The 5,985-nt window shown below is 38.5% G+C and overlaps 1 long non-coding RNA gene across 1 annotated transcript; it reads left to right on the top strand.

The window, feature by feature from the left end:
- Positions 1–366: 366 nt before the first annotated feature.
- Positions 367–3,945, top strand: LOC309703817. The gene is made up of 4 exons (XR_014276043.1): positions 367–1,618; positions 1,997–2,144; positions 2,506–2,595; positions 3,180–3,945. It is a non-coding gene; the product is annotated as an uncharacterized lncRNA (long non-coding RNA).
- Positions 3,946–5,985: the final 2,040 nt, after the last annotated feature.

The raw sequence follows: 5,985 nt of genomic DNA, 5'->3' as shown, positions 1-5,985 counted from the left end.
AAATACTACATGTTGTCCTCATATTACATAATGTTCAACAAAGTCTAGAGCAGGGGTAGGCAACCTTTCTGCCATTTAAAATTTCCTCAGAAGTCAGTGTGCCATATGATTGCATTAGCAATAAATTTAATAACGCTATATATGAACAGTTACACAATATATAGAACCACTTGAATTGTATTTGTTTGCAGATGTTGGCAGCTATCAGCGAATAGTTATCAGCTATTTTGAAACAAAAAAAGACTTTTTATCCATAACAGCAAATGAACTGTACAACAGAAAATACAAATGCTATTTATGGTCTTCTCACAACAATGATAAGAAAAATAAACTAAGCCAATATGGCATGTCTGTCAATACAGAGACACACATGTTAATGTGATCTCTGGTCTCCCACTCAGAGATACATGTCTCCGAGTGTCCAGCATTCAGACGGCTACCTGAGGACACTCATGTGAGAGAAAATCTGCTCACACAGATAAATTGAGCCAAATACTGTCAATAAGGCCTCTGCAATGTTCTGAAGACAGTTAAACTTGTCAGGTAGTGATGTCCAGCAGGTGAAAATGCAGCTCCATGAACACACACAGCTGTGGATTCCAGCTGCTTCGATGTTGCATTAACTCAGCCAGTTAATGCGAGACAAATCTAGCTGCTCATTAAAGCTTTCTGGTTTGTTCAGAAAATAAAACATTGGTCCATACACCTGAAAGTCCCAAAAATGCATTGTCTTGAGTCTACGGATGTATCCGTGTATTTCCGTGGTGCTGATGCTGTGCTGAGCGAACAGCTCCTGAAGCTTTGGAAGTGTCGGAATGTGGAAAGCTAACAACGTCCCTCTTACCAGTACACTGAAAAAAAGGGACTGGCCATCTCTTGGATTTATGTAAGCATCTTGCATGTATTTAACACAATTGCCTCATGTTTTAAAGATAAATGTAACTATATAGTGTAAAAACTACATGATATGCAGAAAGGGTGTATTAAATTGTTCATATCATGTTCAGGTGAAGTAAGTCAATAAGATAGCAACGTTAAATCTCGTGAAACCACGCGTGATTTCATCTCGCGGGCTTTGGATCGTGGTTTAAAAAATGCATCCATCTCAGTCAAGTCAAGCAGCCAACTCTACGTTTTTTGGTATGTCTTGATTTTTTGAATTAATGTTTACCATATTTCAGCCAAATGTAGTTAAACGTCTAAAGTGCCGCCATGTAACATGCTAAAAAAGAGCCGTTAGCTTATTTGCTGTTTTATCTGTTGTCAAAGAATTGGCGCTTTTTCATTTGAATTTGTCTTTGGCACAAGAGCCATAATATCACATTAAACCTAATTACGAGGCACTCATAACATAATTTGGTTTTCTGTGTGAATACATTTGTCAACTGACTCTTCAGTTACATTGTGTATTTACTGCACCGTGGTGTTAGTGAGATTTTGGACATTGAACAGCTTTAGCTAATATCATCAGCGGCATTATGCTAGCTTACATCCCTACCCCTCCTGCCCTCACCTGCTGTCCTTTTGTTTTTGTTTTTGTTGATGCACATTGAGAGACCACATCTATTCTGCATTTCACCAGGAGTCAGCTGATGGATTGTGGGTTCAAGGTGTTATGGTAAGAAAGTATATTCTATTTTCGCTTAAGGTTTCTGTAACTTAATTATAATAGGTTTTTTTTATAATTATTAGGTGCATGCATACTCAAATAGACCACCCTATTAATACAACTGAGAAATCCAAAATCTGCCATAGGTTTAACTTATACCTGTATGTATCGTCAGAAAGGTGATTACTGGACTCACATTAATGCACACTTGAACTAAAATGAGGTTGTAACTTGTGGGTTCTTGGGTTGCAAATCAGAAATAAACATCTTTGGATTTTTTTAATCCCATAAGATCTGGAAACACAGTTTTTATTCAACAAAACATTACTGATTATTAACCAAGCACAGTGCCTGCTGTTATTTCAAAATAATTTTATGTCATTTCAGATAAAATGCAGCATTCCAGTGCATCCCAACCATGCCTTTACAGGTTTCTGACGGAGCTGAGTTTCTCTCTGACAGTCTGCTGAAAGTGTTTGCAAAGTGATCGGGGGAACAGGGCACAAAGCTAAAGGATGTAGCTGCCATAATGACAGTAAGAACTTTAAAATTCTTTAACTACAAAGTGTATATGTATTGCATTAGGTCAGTAAAAGATTTTTATGCTGCATCCATTGAAACAGTCAACTATTACCTGTGAGTAATGATTCCACCGAAAGGATGCCATAATTTTCGTCATGCATTTACTGGCCCACTGAGAAAAATTTATCTTTTAAAAAAAATAAATGTTCTGGAAACTATATATCCATAAAGTTGATGTCAAACAGGAACTTTTGATATTGCTTTGTAGATGCTGGTGTTGCATGTTGACTGGTTTAAGTTTTTGTCTGGGATCATTTTCTTCTGTGCTACTGAAAAGTTCACAAATCTCTGTTTTCTTTGTTATAATACTTTAGGATGACATTAATGCTCGAAGGGAGTCCCTCATCAAAGTGCTCCGCATCTGTGTGAAAGACAATTGCAACATCTTGGTGCAGGAGTTCATGGTGAGTGTTTTATGAGTAGATTGTGGCTTTGCAACATTTAAAAATGCATTTAGTTATCCACTTGATCCTCATTGGAACAGTTAGGACCAGTAGTCCTCTTTAATAATTTGAAGTTCACATGAGGCCTGGTAGTGAACTCAGCCGCCGGCCCTTGAGGCCCCACCCCTGTATTAGGGGTCACATCAGTGTGAAAAAACTTTAAATTTGTCATTCTAGTGAACAAAGGAAAATCCCACCAGTATTTACATTAGCTTTTGTCTGAAAAAAAAAAAGACCAACAGCTAACCAAATTGTGGGGCTGAAAGTCTAAATTCTAACATCTTCTGAGTGACAAAACCTGGATTTCTGATGGGCCGGTGTCTTTCTAAGAAAAACTAATGTAAAGCATTTGAAATTATTATGTTTTTCACCCTCTCTTAGAAACTCTGTTAGACCATGAATGGCAGCATGGCAGGCCACTCTTTGGCTATAGCTATTTACTATGTTGCTTGCATTGGTTTAAATTACTCTAACATTAGAACTGGTAGATTCAAAAGAGATGAGTTTAAAAAGGAATCTTAAAGAAATGTTTTGTGTTTAACCAGGACTTGACTGAGGCCACTGCACAGATTGAGAAAACCACAATGAACATCTGTCTCCAGAGGATGCACCAGGCAATGACTTTTCTGACGTTGGCATCATCATCGAGGGTATAGTAGTTCTTCAAGATCTGGATAACGTGACCTTTGCAGTAGCCATGCTGTTTGGACCATTTTTATTCCTTCAACATGAGTTACCCATCACAACTCTGCTACACTTTTGAGGTGATTCAAAGGGTGGTAATGGAGTTGGATGCAACTCAGCTCTCAAGAAAAACTCACAACTAAGACAAAACTGCTCCTGCAAGGAAAGCTCACTGTTATGCATGTGAGGTGATCAGCTCTAGGTGAGAGGACATTTAAATCTCACACTTGTTCTGCTGCATTTTTGAAGCTCAATTCCAGGAACGGATCGCAGGGTTCATTTTTATATACTCTGCAACTGCCATGAGGACGAGCCGTTTTTTGTTGTTGTTTGTTTTTCCTTTTGCTCTGTACAGCATTTTGGCAGCATTTTTAAATTTCTCTTTGTATTTTTTCTTTCTTTTACTAGTGAAGAGATGTAGCATGAACAGTTATGCAGTCTAAATATCCCATATGGGCCGTGTGAAATGGTATTTTCAGTTTCATTCAGTTGAAGTAAGGAATGTTGAATATTTCTAAGTGTGCTGTTTTGAACCAAGATGTCACAGTATGATCAGTGCTGTAATTTTTGACAGTCACTGTATCAATGTTATTTTTGCATCTCTTGAATAAAGGTTTTGACCTGCAAGTGCTAATTTCTTTAGTTATTGGGGTAAAATGGGTAGTGTTAATAGGAAGGTGTTTGCCAATTCAGTAACCTAATTTAATGTTAATGGAAACTAACATTACCTCAAATTGTTTAGTCATAATTGTTGTTTAACTGAATCTTGACGTTAGAGGCCTTAAATAGAATGTTTTGATTTGTTCTTTCCCAACATTTTTCAAAAGAAACAGTCCAATTTCTTTGCTGCGATTGATTCCAGAGAACACGGAAGAACTGACATTATTTAACTGTTGGTTTATATAGATTCAGTAGTGGAGTAATGTCAGTTTAATTCTTTACCTACTGTCAATGCAGTGAAATTAGACATTTTGTTTTGAAAGGTTACTGGTGGATGCCAGCAACCATCTTGGAAGAGAACAATATAATCTGTTATAAGGCCTCCATTTGAAAATTGTGTATTTGATACTAGAATATAATAGCAAAATGTAATTTGAAGATAACATGTAGTATTTAAGTGACCAAGTAGTATTGGGTAAAAGTTATTGAATCGTGTTGGGATAAAGTGAGAAAATTGTGAAGGATTAAAATATTTCAAGAGCTCAAATTACTTCATCAAAACATGTTTAAGTCACATTTTATCAACACAAATTGCACAGGTTTATTGAACATGAATAAATTGTGTTAATTTAACTCAATTGTTTAAGTTGCTGCCAAAGCAAAACATCTGTGTGCAACAAATGTCCACCATTGAATTAAGTAAATCCAACAACATATTTTTTTCAGTGTAGGCTAAGTTATTTTTAGCCAATTATAAGTTGAATCTGGTAGTTGGGGTTGTTAGCTAAGATACAGTCATTAAGCAGAGGCACAACTAATGTGTCTATGCGAGCTGATTTGCGATGTGCACCGCTGGCGCGGCCATTTATTTTTTGATGCACCTTCTCAGATTAATTTACTGCGTGTCGTGCCCAGGGCTGGACTGGGACAAAAAAACAGTCCGGGCATTTTGACTAGAGACCGGCCCAGGTATTAAAGCCATAAAGCCTTTGGATGAAAACAAACGCTGTTGTGACAGTGATGTACAGTCTTGTTGGTATATGTATGATTTCTATACATTTTACATCAGATAAAAACTTTGGTTGTAAGCTTCAGATAATTATTTAATAACAACCAGACTTTTTAAACGAGAATAAGAAAGTATTTCTTTGTGCCCCCCTCTCCCTGTTAATGCCCCACCTGGCCCCCCCGGCAAAACTTTGCTAGATCCACTCCTGCACAGTTACAAGCTGTCAGCTACATATTCAATTCAATTCAATTCAATTTTATTTATATAGCGCCAAATCACAATATAAGTCGCCTCAAGGCGCTTCATAGATACAGAGAAAAACCCAACAATCATATGACCCCCTATGAGCAAGCACTTTGGCGACAGTGGAAAGGAAAAACTCCCTTTTAACAGGAAGAAACCTCCGGCAGAACCAGGCTCAGGGAGGGGCGGCCATTTGCTGCGACCGGTTGGGGTGAGAGAAGGAAGACAGGATAAAAGACATGCTGTGGAAGAGAGCCAGAGATTAATAACAGATATGATTCAATGCAGAGAGGTCTGTTAATACATAGTGAGTGAGAAAGGTGACTGGAAAGGAAAAACTCAATGCATCATGGGAATCCCCCGGCAGCCTACGTCTATTGCAGCATAACTAAGGGAGGATTCAAGATCACCTGGTCCAGCCCTAACTATATGCTTTAGCAAAAAGGAAAGTTTTAAGCCTAATCTTAGAAAAGGATCCTGGTGTTATTTGTCTCTCAGAAACAGTTCATAACTGGGGTGGCTGTAGCTCAGGTGGCAGAGCAGGTCAGCCACTAATCAGAAGGTCGGTGGTTCAATCCCAGGCTGCCTCCTGGCTGCATGCCAAATGTCCTTGGGCAAGATACTAACCCCATGTTTGGCTACTGGTGGTGGTCAAAGGGCCCGGTGGCGCCAGTGTCCGGCAGCCTCACCTCTGTCAGTGCACCCCAGGGCACCTGTGGCTACAATGTAGCTTACCATCACCAGTGTGTGAATGA

Source organism: Aulonocara stuartgranti (assembly GCF_965226115.1).
Source record: "Aulonocara stuartgranti genome assembly, chromosome: 1".
In the NCBI taxonomy this organism is placed as follows: Eukaryota; Metazoa; Chordata; class Actinopteri; order Cichliformes; family Cichlidae; genus Aulonocara; species Aulonocara stuartgranti.
Note: the sequence above shows the minus strand (reverse complement) of the source record. Positions and strands in the feature narration are given on the sequence as shown.